This window comes from Cydia fagiglandana, chromosome 12 (assembly GCF_963556715.1).
Source record: "Cydia fagiglandana chromosome 12, ilCydFagi1.1, whole genome shotgun sequence".
NCBI lineage: Eukaryota > Metazoa > Arthropoda > Insecta > Lepidoptera > Tortricidae > Cydia > Cydia fagiglandana.
In genome coordinates, this window is record NC_085943.1 from 12,899,310 (window position 1) to 12,916,189 (window position 16,880).

The window sequence follows — 16,880 nt, forward strand, 5'->3', positions numbered from 1 at the left end:
GGGCATTCCCGTTGCCAGGGAGCTTTAGTGATTATACTGAGCAAATTTTAGTATGGGACCTACACCGAAATCGCAAAAAAAAATTACTGTTTCATAGATTTTGGCTAGTCCATTTTCTATGGGAGGGTACATTTTTTAGCAACCATTTTCTTGCTAGCAACGGAAAAGCACTTATTTTTTGGCCATCCTGTATAAAAACAATAAATTTGAGAGTACTAACAATGTAACAACTCTCTGCCACCCAGATTTTTTATGTAAATTTTTAGGGGGCGGAGGGGGCGGGGGGGGGGGGGGCTCACAACTTGATCTTGATATCTGTATCATTTAAGCCACTAGGCCAAGTTTAGTATCATTTTCGTATAAATCGGGGGTGCCGAATTCATTGTCATTATCATCATCATCATCAGGTGTCACCATTCCGAAGTAAAAACACATAAAATATGAAGAAAAAAAATACTTTTTTTAATTCCTCTTCACACTTAAACTGCTGAACCAATTTAGTTAAACCCACATTATAGACGGGTGTAACGCGGGTATGTGAGTTAATATGTGTTCAAAACGCGAAAGTTTAAAATATTCAATTTAGTTCATATTTGGTAGGTACAGAGATAGTTTGAGTCCCGGGGAATATCATAGCAAACTTTTAATCTCAAAAATTATCCCTTAAGGATGTGAAAAGGGAGGAAGCAAATGAAGCTTTATTTATAAGTATATAAAATAAAATAATATTAATAATCTATCAACCGCATCTAGATCGATAGTGCTCGTCAAGGCAAATCTATTGAGCCCAAATACGATGGAGTTATGATGAGTAGATTCGGAGTTCTGGTGACCAACTCCTGACTCCATCATGAGAACCTGGGCTTCATCTAGATCGATGGTGCTTGTCGGGGCAAATCTATTGATCCCAAACACGATGGAGTTATGATGAGTAGATTAGGACTTGCGACGAACTCCTAACTCCATCTCATTAATGGAGTCAGGAGTTGGTCCTCATCCAGGTCGTCCGGGTATAATTAAAATGCAAACCCTAACCAGAATTCAAGTAACACTGAAAATCTATCACATAAGCGGGAGTCGGTTGTTAAAATTTAATATGGTGTGAAAAATGTACTCTCCCTTGGATCAAGATTTTCTAATCATAGTATACAACAGTTCTCGGAACTCGCTCAATGTTTACGAAGCAATGAGCGCCTGACGATCGAGCGCAGGTCCGTTCCCTAAGCGCGCTCGGCGGAGAATGAGCGCGCGGCTTCGCTGCAGCGTGATTTATAGGTCTTTAAAAAAAATATATATTAACGGCAAGGTAGGTCCTATAGTTATGATTTTTTTTTAATGAGTAAACATAAAGTTACAGTTTGTTAAAAGATTTTTTTTGTGGCAAAATATAAGTCCAATTAGCGATAAAAAAATGTAATGTAACCCTGTTTTCACCAAAAAAATGAAGAAAACTCGGAAGGTATTTTATCATGTTTTTTAAATGAAAGTTCGATTTTCAAGCATGTAAGCCCCTCGTATAACATATGATGAGTTGAATTGTAATCATTCATATACCAAATGATTCTTGTTTACTGCAAAATTGAGAGCCGAAACGACCCTTCTCACAGCAAATTTTGAAAAAGACTTCTAAGAAAACTCATTTATTTTAGGTTCAAAAAGAGAAAATGAAAATTAGAACGTTTGCAGCCCCTAGTTTAAGAAATGATTATTTAAGTACGTTATCAGTTTTTGAATAAATACTAATAGTTACGTCGTAATCTTGAATGAAAAAGGAAGCATTTTGCAAAATACGCTCGTCTGTAGGAGTAAGGACTCTTAATTGACTAAATGATCTTTCGACTGCTACTGTTGTAATGGGTGCGTTTTTAAAACGACGGAAGTAATCAAATGTAGAACGATATATCGTTGAATCTAGTACTATCTCCTTCTCCGATATCAGTTCACACATTTTTTTCATAACTTCATATCCGGCATTTTTCTGCAAAACCACTTTGAACTTTTTTAAAATCTGTTTTCCATCTTTATTCAAAATTAATTTGGATATATGTTTGTATGTATTTTGTACTATGGTCAAACTTTCACTAAGAGATAGATTTTGGCACTGCAGTTTATTTATAGCATCTGGTATTACTTGCAGATACTTTGCTATGAAATTTACATCTTTTCGAACTTTTGCACTGAGTAAAGATTTTTTTGCTTTGACGATGCACTGTGCGTCTGAATTACGAAATGTGTCTATAACGCTTTTTATTTCATCAAAATACTTGTTGTAGTAAGTGGTAGCCTCGATCCATGTTCCCCAGCGAATAATTGTTGGGTTTGGAGGCAAAGGAATTCCATTAAACATTTCTCTTAATGCTTTTACTCTTTTCGGAGATTTGCGAAATACTTTCTTTACATTTGAAATTAATAGGTTAACTTCTGGAAAAAGAACACGAACTTGATCGGCAACTCTGTTAAGAGCATGGGCTAAACATGTAACATGGACAATGTTCGGAAAAAGTGTTTTCAAATTTCTGCCAGCTTTCAACATATACCCCACACCATCAGTCAATAACAACAACACCTTGTCATGCTTATTGTGACCAGGGCCCCACAAATCATCCAGGGCATTTTTTACAGTATTAGTTATACTGATATTGTTCGTTTCATTTAAACATTTGCTTGACAGCACGTGTGGAGTTCCAACATCATCTTCAAGCATAGCACCTACTATAACGTTAGCGATTTGACGACCTATAGCATCTGTGGTTTCATCAACACTTACATATATATACGCGTCTTTTAATTCGTCTCTAATTATATCCATCTCTTTGTCGTATAATTCATTCACGCAAGTCTGCCTCAGCAAACATTCTGAAGGGACCTGAACAGTTTTTTCAAATTTTCCAGATACACAATCTTCAATGAAATTTTTAAATACAGGGTTCTCTATTTGAGACCACGGTATGTTACAGCTTACTAGAAATTTTGTCAGTTCCAACCTAAAATCTTTTTTGAGAGAAGTGTGTCTTTCAGAGTTAAAATGACGTTTCACGGAAGATTTAGTTTTACAAAAACTAATATTGCACTTCGAGCAAAATAGATTTGTATCGCGAGCCTCTAGCTCAGGATAATCCTGTATAAACAACCCCACAAATTCATCACATGTTATTTTCCTTCGAGGCATTTTAAAGGCAACTTCTATTTGATTATGTTGTTACAAATAAAGATCAGTCAAGATTGACAAATGTCTAAATTGACTGATAAGGTTGCGTACCTAATAGGTAATCTTTTTAAGTACCAATCAAGTCAAGTATGGAGGTAAGATAGCATTGATATTCAATAAAATAATTATACATTTTAAGGTCGTAGGTATAAACGTTTCTCTATACGAATGTCATTTCTGTTTTTGACTGTTTTTTATAATCTTTCAGTATTGTCAAATCGTATTTGCTTCCGCGATAACGATGTATGGTTATAAGTCATCCCGTTGAATCGCTTCACTAAGCTGGGGTGATTTATTGTATGCTAGGTTTATCTTAATGCATATTTTTAATTATTTTTTCGTTTTCCAGAGCTTAACTTAATAAAAGTCACACTAAAAGCTCTGGTTTCTTAGGATAGCGGTGCCGTCATATAGCGGTAATCTCCATACAAAATACTGCTCTATCCATATTTAGCCGTATTATTTTGTATGGGGACGGCCAGTAAATGATGACACCGCAATTCTAGGAAACCAGAGCTTAACTTATCCGTTTTTTTAAACGACAGTCTGATATACCTAGCATGAAATTTGACTTTTAAAACAAAGATTCTTACCCCCACAACTTAAATATGTATACCCTAGATGAAGCAAATATCACGATTTGTATTGAAACCAAGCGTGCCGACTTTTTACCACCTACTGTAACGTCACAGCCGCAATTAAGTGATGGGAAATCCTAACCGATTCAAAGACACCAATGCCCCTCTGCCCCGCTACTATTCAACTGTCTTGCTCACTCATATATAGATTTTATATCTGCGGTCTCGCTCGCTCACTCCCCGCTCCCCCGCGAACCACGCCAAAAATCACAAATCGATTGTCATGAATGACATCGATTTTCTGACAGACGAATGATAAAGATAGACGAATGATAAAAACAGACGAATGACCATCTTCCCAACTTTTCCTTTCAATGAAACTAGTATTTTCAACATCTATGACTGGATCATGTGGAAAACAAAAATAATGAAAGCTTTTTTAACACAATAGAAATTTATAACCCTACTAAACGTACCTATAGGCAGATATATAATCGTATGTGGTTAAATTACCCTTCTTTTTAAAGGTGTCGTGTAAAATTTTAAGTTAAACATAATTTAACTAACTCTCAGGCTCGTAAAGTTTCCTGAAGATGGCCGATGGGGTCGAAGAGTGCTCGAGTGGAGACCACGGACTAGCAAGCGCAGCGTAGGTCGTCCACCCACAAGATGGACGGACGACCTTGGAAGGCGCTGGATGCGGATCGCTTCCAACCGGTACGAATGGAGGTCCAAGGGGAGGCCTATGTTCAGCAGTGGACGTCTTATAGCTGAGATGATGATGAAAGTTTCATGAACTATTCTTTGTGTAACAATTTTTAGCACCAGACTAGTACCAGACATAGATACATGTTACATAAATGTTCATGCTAAGTTGCATGTAATTTAAGCATGTCGTTTTAAAATTCGAGCGTAACTTCGATTGTATGGGAGCGTTGTATCAAATCAAGGGAAATATAACTCACCACATCATCACATGTAAATAAGAAATTAAACTTTAAACGGCAAACTTTGTTTAGGGCTTGTGCCACTTGTTTGGACTACATTGCCAATCTTAAAAGGTCTTAAGTCAATATAAAATGTGTGTCTCTTATCACGTTCTTCTATGGATAAAGGTTTTGGGACAATTGATTTAGGGCGTATTAAAGAACGTGCTTGTGTCACGTTTTAGCGACGTATAGATAACGCTATATTTGAAAGTGCTTCCATTTTAACCCAGCGTGGCTCTTTACGTACCTATTTTAACATAGGTACGACCTGCTTCGAACTTTAAGATACGTCAAAAATTTGCTAAAGATGGATCGGATATGTCAGTGTCAAAAATCACGTTTTTGTTTGAAGAAACCTAACACTGCCCACACTGACATATCTGATCCATATCGTATCTTTAGAAATTTTTTGACGTAGGTATCTTAAAGTTCGAATCAGGCCAATATTCAAAACACTCGCTTTTGTCGGTATATAGTTATTTATTTAAACTTTATTGCACAAAATACAAAAAAACATACAAATAGTGGACTTAATACCGCTAATAAACCTATGTTTATGTATGTGATATATTATGTTTAAACTTAAAGCAGTGTAGGAATGTAACTGTACATAATTGGGCATTGAAAGATCTCGTTTCATACATATAATACCTCTCATTACGAGTAAATAAGAATGTAGCAGTGAAATAAACTCCATTCAAATTCGAATTCTACAATCAAACATCGGTTTCGTGTGATGGTATTTTTCAGAAGATATTTAATTTTATAATAACCTGTTCGAAAGCGACCCTCTGTTTGATATATATGCTCCAGTATACAATTATCAAAAATGGGGTCTAATATTGCGAAATTATATCGCAATAAACCAGTGACATCTACTGCAAAGAGACCTATAAATTAAAAAAAAATAGTTTGACCACCGGCCTATCTCGGGCCGTTTTCCTTATAAATACGGCCAAATGGCTGAATAACACTATATATTGTGCCTCCGTTCCATTAGCGGGGTAGGGAGTGACAAACAATAGTTGTAATGTCATGATGTGTTATTTACTCGAAACGTGTACCTTTTGTGGGACATTCGGTGCGTGTGATGTGATGTTGATTGTGTTTTGTTATTTTATGGCGAAGTGACAAGTGAATGGGATGCTAGATTCTCTCGGGACAGTGAACCGAACGGGGAAAACGAAAATACGTAGACTTAGTGTCATGACTCACTCCCGACATCCACCAAACAATACGGCACAGGAACTTAAAGAGAGCAGCTTTAACATCAAGGATAAATGGAGAGAGGACTGGATTGCCAACTTGCCCAGGGCATCCCATGCTAGTTACGACCCCACCCACAAACCGCCAGGTTTTTCGGCCCCGAGACGGGAATGGAGCCAACTAAATAAGTAAGGTCCCCACCGAAAATCAGCGCTGCGGCTTACGTCATCATTTCAGCCTATATACGTCCCACTGCTGAGCACAGGCCTCCTCTCATGCGCGAGAGGGCTTGGGCTATAGTCCCCACGCTAGCCCAATGCGGATTGGGGACTTCACATACACCTTTGAATTTCTTCGCAGATGTATGCAGGTTTCCTCACGATGTTTTCCTTCACCGTAAAGCTAGTGGTAAATATCAAATGATATTTCGTACATAAGTTCCGAAAAACTCATTGGTACGAGCCGGGATTTGAACCCGCGACCTCCGGATTGAAAGTCAGACGTCATATCCACTCGATTTCGAACACTCGAACGTCTATGTCTCGATATTAAATTTGTAATTTAAGTGGTTGGTTGTATTTTCTTTCTTTCTTAAATAGACTCCGCACTAAAATCGGGCGATCCGGAGAATTTATGTTTAAGTGCGGGTGGCGATATACACCGAAGTGCTACTGTGGAGCACCTGTACATTCCATTTCCCACATTGTTCACGAGTGTCCAAAAAGAAAGTACCCAGGAGATCCTCTGGACTTACTTAAATAAGCTAAGCGAAAACGCAGCCCATTGGGTGAAGAACCTAGATATTAATTTGTAAATTTGTAAAGCGACCATGAATTGTATTAATGCCATACGACTAAATAAATAAATAAATAAATGACGTAGATGTCATGTAAAAGGATCTTGGTTAAGGGGCCCACAGATTACCAGTTCGCCGGACGATATCGATATCAGCCTATCAGTTAAACGTTAAAGGTGACAGTTCCGCACAACTGACAGGCTGATATCGTTCGGTGAACTGGTAATCTGTAAGCCCCTTTACAACTCACATAGTTTTGTATAAGAATATTTTACTAAAGCTACATATTTAATTCGGCGAAAGCTGGCGGGATACCGCTCCTGACCGATCAAAGTGGCGTGCTCTTGTGTTGGAGGCCAAGACTCATTTTGGGTCATCGCGCCAACCAAGTAAGTAAGTAAGTAAGTAACATAATTATTATGTTTTGTAGTTTGTAATTTTGTATCTTGTTAGGTTATTACCATAGATGCAACTGAGATAATTAAAAGAGTGTCATAATACCTTCTAATTTTGTACGTAAAGTGTGGTGAATGCAAGTCTTAAACAAATTTTACGATTTAATTATTTCACGTAATGTAATACTACTCGCGCGTCTAGGTTTCCATTTTCAAGCACTAACGGCTCGATTCGAACTGAAAGATACTTACCTACATCAGTTAGATCTAAAACAGATATGGATTAGATATGCTAGTGTCAAAAGTGACGTTTCTTCAAACGTCACTTTTGACACTGACACATCTAATCCATATAGTTTCTAGATCTATTAATTGACGTATCTTAAAGGTTGAATCGGGCAGTAACAGTGCATGAGAAGCTTACTGTCGCTCACCGCGCAGCACGCTGAGCCTGCTATCAAACAACCTAGTGGTAGTTATTCCAATAAGTAAGATTTTTTGCCGTAATTAATGAAAATTCTGAGAATAAAACATAATATTTTTCTATTTCTCGCAGAAACTTTCTTAAGCTGAAACTCTCGCACGTGTTGAATAAAGTTTCCATTATATAAACAACAATAATGTTCAAAAAGCAATAAGACCAAAACCCGCGGTAGCTTGTGTAAACAGGCAGAGTTCTTGGCGTGATTCCCATCGCTTGTTGCTAGTGGAGCGAGTCGGGGGCAGACTATTATTTTGAACAAAATAAATATTTAATATGAATATGGGTACTCTTTTCCTTTCATACTTTTTGAGATTTGAGCTATCATAGCATATAATCAATTGATCTATCCAATGTCAATGACTATTATTGTAGGTACCTCCTGACTCCCACAGCTAAACTTAACTGTGGATGTGGAATGAAATATCGCCCGCGGTATTTCCAAACCGAAACGATCTTAAGACGAAAGGGGACTACCGCCGAAATCGGTTATCCATAGAAACGTATTCCCCTTTTTTTTAAAGATCCTAGCACTTATAATAAAATAAATATCTTAAAAAATCTAACGGTCGGGCATAGCTATGATTAACCCTTATCTTGGCATCGTAACACTCGTGATACATGGAACTTAAAAAAATCTAGCAGGTTCACTTTATTACCTAACAGAATAATTCTGCCATCAATATGTCGAGCTACCCTCCTTACTTATAGAAAAAAATAATTGACACGAGTGTCATTGTAAATTAATTAGTAATAATCAACATGGCGCCGCGGAAACAATAGATTTCGGTTCGTACTGGAAGTTTTGCATTTATTTCTTATGTTAGTATATATTTTTCCATAATCTACATTTTGATATCTTTATTGTCTATTAGTGCATACATATTTACAATGCCTTCAAATTTAAAAACATTTAATACACAGAACCTTACATGAAACTGTTATGTATTATATTTGATACACTGCCAATAACTCAGAAATATACATATCGAAAGGATTGTATTACATTTAATACATTGCCAAGTTATCGTCAAAATAGTTTTACATGATTTTTTATTTTTTTTATATTTGTGGGGTTACAAAACATGCTTCAATTATTTAATATTAGTTGTCGTATTATTTATTTATTAAACTATGTTTTTTTTAAAGTACTAGATGTTATTTAACTATATATTCGTACGCTGTAGCATTAGTGCTACGCCGTAGCCCGTAGCACGGAAAAATATGTGTATGGCAAAAAATGGCCCCAAAGTAAAGAAAATGTATTTTTTTTACTTTTAATTATTTGTTTACTTTTCATATTTTACTCAACTTTTTGTTGACGACTTTTTTGAAACTTTACGGGATCAAATTTTCCGCCCATGCGATCAGGTATTCGTAGATATAATTTATATTTACAGGTTTAATAGTCATCTGATGCTTTAGATTGCGTTTAATTAGCAGTAAATGCTAATTTCTGTTGCATTACATGTTTTATTTTTATTAAAATCTTCATTTTTCTTCTAAAAAGTAGGTAACTATTTTGTCGAGTTATTGGCATTGTATCAAATATGATACATATGATTTTCCGAAACTGGAAAATCCTGGATTTTTTTCCTTATTTTTTAATAGTCTAGTATGGTCAATAGGTGACAAAAAACTAAAAAAATGTTTATATTTAAGATATTTTGAGCCTTGCCAAGATAAGGGTTAAAATACATCAAATTGTGTAAAAAAAAACCATAATGTCAATATACAGGGGGGAATTAAAAATTCATCATCATCATCATTTGTAGCGATGCTACATATTTGCCTATGATAAATACATACTTTTTCATACAACGTGACCTATACAACATTAGTGTCGCATTTTCGACAGAATAACATACACCAGAGTATGACACTTATGCAAAACTGTAATGTACCTTCTCAGCTGTAGGTTGATTAGCATATCCTGCCTCCTGGCTAACTGGTTTCGAAGAAACAAGTCCAAAGAGCATGCCACTCGAACGGAACTTGTCACCCAGATTGTGCAGAGGTTGTTGAACCAAACCTGGCTTCACGTATATCAAAATGATCCTCGTGATCCACCCTAACTGCTCAAGTAGGTCACATCCTAATTTAATTTGTATTTTAGAATCATTTATGAAATTATATAAAAACATAAAAAAGACTTTCGTTGGGTAGTCGTAAGTGTGACAGCCCGGTGACAGCTAAGAATATAGGCGTTTTGTTCAGGCATAAGCAAGGATCAGTGAACGCATATATTTAGTATGGAAACCGCCTTTAGGAACATTACCGTTCAAATTCTCGGGCCAAATTAGCACACATACAAAATTACGCCTACATTTAAATAAGACGACGCGTTTACAGAGCCTGTAATCAAAGCTGGTAAACAAAATAATAGTCATCTTTATTACACTAATGGTACATAGCTAAGTGTAGATGAAATGCATATAATGTCAATAATTACCAATCAGCGACATTAATCCGCTAATAACCTTCTTGCTGTACGTACTGGCCGCTGAGAGTTTGCGGTTCATATTTGATTAGAATATGACTTGGACAGGGATAGGTTTATGCCATACATTGAAGAACCAGTCAAATAATTCACGTATAATAATTTAATGCAGATTAAAAGATAACTAGTTAAAATGTTGTTATGAAATGACAGACTAACTCAACATAAGTAAATATATCATTGTTGTATAAATGTATTCCGCTATAATAAGTATTTTGTATATTTTATTATCAATTTGTATGGCAGTGCGAAGTCACGTTCAGGTATAGTCTGTCCGTTTTTCTAAGATCAAGTACGCCATTGTAAATGTATGGTAAACTTGATCTTAGAATTCGGACTTATTATACAGCCTGCAAAATTTACATGGGTACACGAATCGGGTCAAAAATATTTGAATAGGCGGAGTCACAATAAATCCCCACTTTCAGTTCCAATGGAAATATTTTATATAGCCGGTGAAGCAAGCTTGTCAGTAGAAAAAGGTGCAAAATTAAAATTTTGTATGGGACCACACCCGTTCGCGCGCTTACATTTTCTAAATTTGCCGCTCTTTGCTACTGACGGAAATGGCTTGAGAGAGAACCTACATATATGTGACGGTAGAGGGTGGATTCGAATGATCAACATTTTCAGATAATGTGTGTATTTGTTAAATTAATTCAGTGGAAGTGTATCTACATATAGGAGACCGGGTATGATTATCTCACGAGTTATATCTCATGAATAGAACATATTCTAGATATCTTTCCAGGCCTCCACTTAATTTCATGTCTCTCTAATTGGACAGCTTTTTTCCATAGTTCTCTGCGAATGGCATCTTGTGGGAATTTGAATGGAAAGTAATGTAAAATGATAATATCAAATTTGATTATTAATTTGAAATAATTAGGTAGTTTTTTTACAGCTCCATCTCATGAAATAAAAAAGGAAAATACAAATCTGTAAGAAAGAATTCATTACTACATTTATAATTATATAGAAAATACCTAAACCAAGCACAAGTTAATAAAATAGTCTACTTCATTTGGCATAACACCATGCCTATTATCCTCGCAATTTAAAAAGTCGTATGTTGTTATGAAAGTCGTATGCAGTTGTTACGTTTTAGCTTAGCACGGTAGTATTAAAAACAAATCGTCATGTTTATTCCAAATTTTACTGAAGTTCAAGTTTACTACAAGTGAAAAGTGATTCCACTATCCTTGGTATAAACTAAAATAACTTCTTCACTACTTCACGAGACATGAAGACATTTTTAATTACAAAAAAACGTTGTTTTTATAAATCAATTTAGCCATCCGTCACTGACTGTCATCTCGGACGAACTGAAGTTGCGAATCGAATAGTTTGTAAGCACCGCCTACAATCGAATAGTTTACGTTGGGTCATAACTGAGCGGACAGAATACTTCCATGTATATCAGTTCGCTGGCAAGGATATATTCCAAAGGAAACAAAGTAGAAACGTATGATAAAAATATAATTATTAGTAATTATTATTAACCACTTAAAATATTACAAGTATTAATGAGCATTGACATTTTTCGAGAATCAATTGATTTAGAAAAGATTTAAGTTGTTTTGACGTTTAATGTGTTAATGTGAATCGAAACGCAACGTGATCGGTAGGAGAAGATTTCGAGCTGTCACTTACACTTGGAATGGGAATACGCTAGGATGTAGATGGTTTCTAATTAAAGATTAAGAGGAATTGCCTCGTCTCCTTCCGCCGCCTGGTCCGGCTGGTGGGAGACCGATTTGTAAAAAGCGTATATCGCTGTGCGTGAGTTGTGCGCGTTATTTATTTAGTGCGTCCCGTGTCGCCGATGGACGTGAGCACGGTCGGTGATCGTGTCCCCTGGCGCGCTGTTGCGCGTCCCCGATTTTGCTGAGCGTCATGCTGACGCTGCTCCTACACCGTAGGACGCGGCCTTGACCTGCAGGCCGTGTGTCGGATGGCTATGCTGCCGTCCGACGACTCCAAGGTGTCTTCGTGCGGGTCCTTCCCGTAAAACTCCGAGCGCCGCGGGTTGTTCTCGCCTTAGCTTGTCACAGCTGGGGCTCGATGAACGCCCGCCGCTGATCTACGTCGATCTGTCTGCTACGCTAAGTTCCAGGATGAAAGCTACACCCGGTATCCGTGAGTGCACTAGACTTTCGTTTTAGGTTTTGGCCAAAACTCCGCGTTTCGCCCGTCTCGCGATCGTAGGTTAAGAATTGCCATAGTGTCACCCCACAGCCGCCAACGGCTTATAGAAACAAATTGTATTTTGAGTAGCGCCCGCCCCGAAGCGGAGTGCCTTGTAATTATTTAGCAGGGTATATTAAATTGCATGTCAGATATTTGGTTTTATCTTTTCAATATCCTACCAAGTCCCCATTAACCAGGTTAGAATAACAAGAGGACCCTTGCACTCCAAAAGTCCAATGTTTTACTGCGGATCTTATCCGAGGCATTTTTCCTATTAACTATTTAAACATTTAAATCATATTATTTTTTATTCACTACAATGGCGCCCGAACAAAGCTTAAATTAAATATATAGCCTGGTTACTGTGAGCTTGGGAAGCGATAACATCAATTTATAAAATTTTTGTCATTTAAAAAAACTTTATTTTTTAAAAAATTTAGTGAAGTTATTTGTATTAAAAATATAAAATTAATTAATTTGTAAGTTTACTTGTGACAGGGTAGCAAATTCATCAATTATTACAATTATTATTAGGCTACACTATGACTAATTAGCATAGCGCTCAGCCACATATTGATTTTTTTCACCATGCTCCATTTGAGAGGTAGGTAATTTATTTTAACACTTCCTTTATAAAGTGAAGTGTTACCAATTTATTATACTTTATTACATACCCTGACACAAGCAAACCATTTTTTTCTACCGACATGGCTGGACGGGGAAGGAGAGGAATTTCATGAAGTAGGAGGGGGGGGATACCTTATCTACCCATCCCTACCCATGCCTAATGCCTCATTGTTTAACACGCGACCATGGGGTGCCGCGTTGGACACCCACCCGCCCGACCCACCCATTTCAAAAGTACTAAAATATTTATTCATTTTTATTTCTCAAACCAACTCAAACTTTTCATTCCGCAGACTTAGTATGATAGACGAGACACTCTAAATTTCTTTGTTTTTGACTTATTCGGTTCTAAATAGAACTACTTTATAGAACTTAAATGTTCATATTATTTGTTTTTTTTTTTTTTTGGAATTTGAGGAAATTGGTCTTAGAATCAACCTCAATTTCAGCTATCTTAGCATAGCATCTTTTAAAGTTCTACTGAAACATGCACCATTTGTATTTGCTAAAGGTAGGGACATGTCGAACGGCATGCTGCATTCCATTTGGAGTAGTATTCCTGATTCGTCACACAACCTCCGAATTTCCGACTGCTAGAGCAAACCGCTTTGTAGTTAAGGTAATCTGAAAAAATCAGTTACCACTTAATTTTAAAGCATTGGTTCAGTGACATTATGCTCAATGTTATATTTTGCAAGGTGTATTTTCAAGTTAGTAACTTATTTTTTTATTCGGGTGAACTTAGGTAACAACCCATTTTTTTGAGTACGCGTACCTCCTTGACTCATTTGGTCAAGATTTTTTGTCAAGCGTTTCCAGGGAAACCAAATTTTTTTGTGACTACACACCCTAAGGGTCCAGGGTAATGTAATTATATTGGATATAATTCACTGACTTAGACATGAAAAAGAAAACCAAGTTTTTTCTTTTTCAATTAATGTAAGCCCGCTGGCTACATATTGGGATTTGACTTCAGTGTGAGTTACAAGTTGACCTCCACTATTATTGATATTATTTGTAGATATAAATTAGCAACTAGTTACCACATTACATTAAGGTAATAGTAATTTAATTTTGTAGTCATAGGCATGCACATGGTAGGGCATGCCATATTAAAATTTAATTCTTAATATTGCATTATGTATATGACTACAAGTAATATACTAAATAGTAAGAATTTATAAATATAGTTGAAAATACTTAATATTTAAATTGGATTTAAATACTTTAGTGAACCTTAGAATAGGGAGTTAGCTTATTATTATTTATGTTAAATAGTGGCTAGACCAGTCAATTTAGGATTACTTTAATTGGAAAAAATATTTTTTAGTTAGGTTGCAGAAACCACAGTGTATAGTGGCCACGCACTGTGATTTCTAATAGAGTTAAAATTTAGAAATAATGTTAAACGAATATGTATAATTAACGTCCTAGTGGACTAGTTGAGTAGGTATCCGGTTAATTTATTTTTCTCCGGCTACCCCGGCTGCCTCGGTTAAGCGGTGCTTAACCTCTTTGCCGAGAGAGGGGATATTGTAGCGATGCTACATATTTGCCTATGATAAATACATACTTTTTCATACAACGTGACCTATACAACATTAGTGTCGCATTTTCGACAGAATAACATACACCAGAGTATGACACTTATGCAAAACTGTAATGTACCTTCTCAGCTGTAGGTTGATTAGCATATCCTGCCTCCTGGCTAACTGGTTTCGAAGAAACAAGTCCAAAGAGCATGCCACTCGAACGGAACTTGTCACCCAGATTGTGCAGAGGTTGTTGAACCAAACCTGGCTTCACGTATATCAAAATGATCCTCGTGATCCACCCTAACTGCTCAAGTAGGTCACATCCTAATTTAATTTGTATTTTAGAATCATTTATGAAATTATATAAAAACATAAAAAAGACTTTCGTTGGGTAGTCGTAAGTGTGACAGCCCGGTGACAGCTAAGAATATAGGCGTTTTGTTCAGGCATAAGCAAGGATATATTCCAAAGGAAACAAAGTAGAAACGTATGATAAAAATATAATTATTAGTAATTATTATTAACCACTTAAAATATTACAAGTATTAATGAGCATTGACATTTTTCGAGAATCATTTCATTTAGAAAAGATTTAAGTTGTTTTGACGTTTAATGTGTTGATGTGAATCGAAACGCAACGTGATCGGTAGGAGAAGATTTCGAGCTGTCACTTACACTTGGAATGGGAATACGCTAGGATGTAGATGGTTTCTAATTAAAGATTAAGAGGAATTGCCTCGTCTCCTTCCGCCGCCTGGTCCGGCTGGTGGGAGACCGATTTGTAAAAAGCGTATATCGCTGTGCGTGAGTTGTGCGCGTTATTTATTTAGTGCGTCCCGTGTCGCCGATGGACGTGAGCACGGTCGGTGATCGTGTCCCCTGGCGCGCTGTTGCGCGTCCCCGATTTTGCTGAGCGTCATGCTGACGCTGCTCCTACACCGTAGGACGCGGCCTTGACCTGCAGGCCGTGTGTCGGATGGCTATGCTGCCGTCCGACGACTCCAAGGTGTCTTCGTGCGGGTCCTTCCCGTAAAACTCCGAGCGCCGCGGGTTGTTCTCGCCTTAGCTTGTCACAGCTGGGGCTCGATGAACGCCCGCCGCTGATCTACGTCGATCTGTCTGCTACGCTAAGTTCCAGGATGAAAGCTACACCCGGTATCCGTGAGTGCACTAGACTTTCGTTTTAGGTTTTGGCCAAAACTCCGCGTTTCGCCCGTCTCGCGATCGTAGGTTAAGAATTGCCATAGTGTCACCCCACAGCCGCCAACGGCTTATAGAAACAAATTGTATTTTGAGTAGCGCCCGCCCCGAAGCGGAGTGCCTTGTAATTATTTAACAGGGTATATTAAATTGCATGTCAGATATTTGGTTTTATCTTTTCAATATCCTACCAAGTCCCCATTAACCAGGTTAGAATAACAAGAGGACCCTTGTACTCCAATAGTCCAATGTTTTACTGCGGATCTTATCCGAGGCATTTTCCCATTAATTATTTAAACATTTAAAACCTTATTATTTTTTTATACACGACGCTACTTTAAAACCTTATTATTTTTTATACACGACACATTTCAGCCTATATACGTCCCACTGCTGAGCACAGGCCTCCTCCCATGCGCGAGAGGGCTTGGGCTATAGTCCCCACGCTAGACAATGCGGATTGGGGACTTCACATTTATTTATTTATTTATTTATTTATTAATCAAATAAGTAACACAGCATTACAGTAAAACCAAGGCACTGTGAAACTACAAAATAAAATACAATAAGTACAAAAAAACTACAAATAAAAACCAAAGACAAATTAAACATTAGATTTGGGCGACGACGTAACAGCGTGGCTCCGTTGCGTCGTCTGACTTGGTGTAGGATTCGGCAGGTTGCCCCGGTACCGCCGAAACACCACACCCTTCGGCCAGAAGTCTACGCCTGCGATGGTGTCCTGCAGCGGCCGCGGTACGCGCACCACAAATGAACTGAAGTGCACATAGTGACACGACTGTAGCTGGTGCACCCTCAGCGTGTAGCCAGTCTTCCGACGGACGTACTCCACCACCTCGTCGGCAACGGCGGAGTAATGCAGGCGAGACACGTAGAGCGCCTTACTCGGGGTCGCAATTCGTAAACCAGAATTAACCGGTTCCGCACTGCCACACAGAGTCTTACGGGGCGCCCTGCGCGCCTTGCTCTTCCTTTCCACAAGTGTGAATCCCTCCTTATCCACATTGGTGCGGGAGGACTTTTCCAAAAGGGGAGCCCGTGATTCACACGCCTTAGAAGGCGCATTGACCCGGTTAGCTGCGACAGGCTGACCGGCGACGTCAGCATATGCACGCTGACGTGACTTCGAGGGGACAGGAGGCGGTCGCGCGCGC

At 37.8% G+C, this 16,880-nt stretch overlaps 1 protein-coding gene and 1 long non-coding RNA gene across 2 annotated transcripts in view; both read left to right on the forward strand.

Annotated features, from left to right (window-relative positions):
• The window catches only part of LOC134669663 (acetylcholine receptor subunit alpha-like 1), a 393,445-nt gene that overhangs the window by 136,781 nt on the left and 239,784 nt on the right, over positions 1-16,880 (forward strand). The gene's annotated exons all lie outside the window — the stretch shown is intronic.
• LOC134669247 (uncharacterized) lies at positions 5,999-6,852 on the forward strand. Its single transcript, XR_010098884.1, has 2 exons — positions 5,999-6,169; positions 6,581-6,852. It is a non-coding gene; the product is annotated as an uncharacterized LOC134669247 (long non-coding RNA).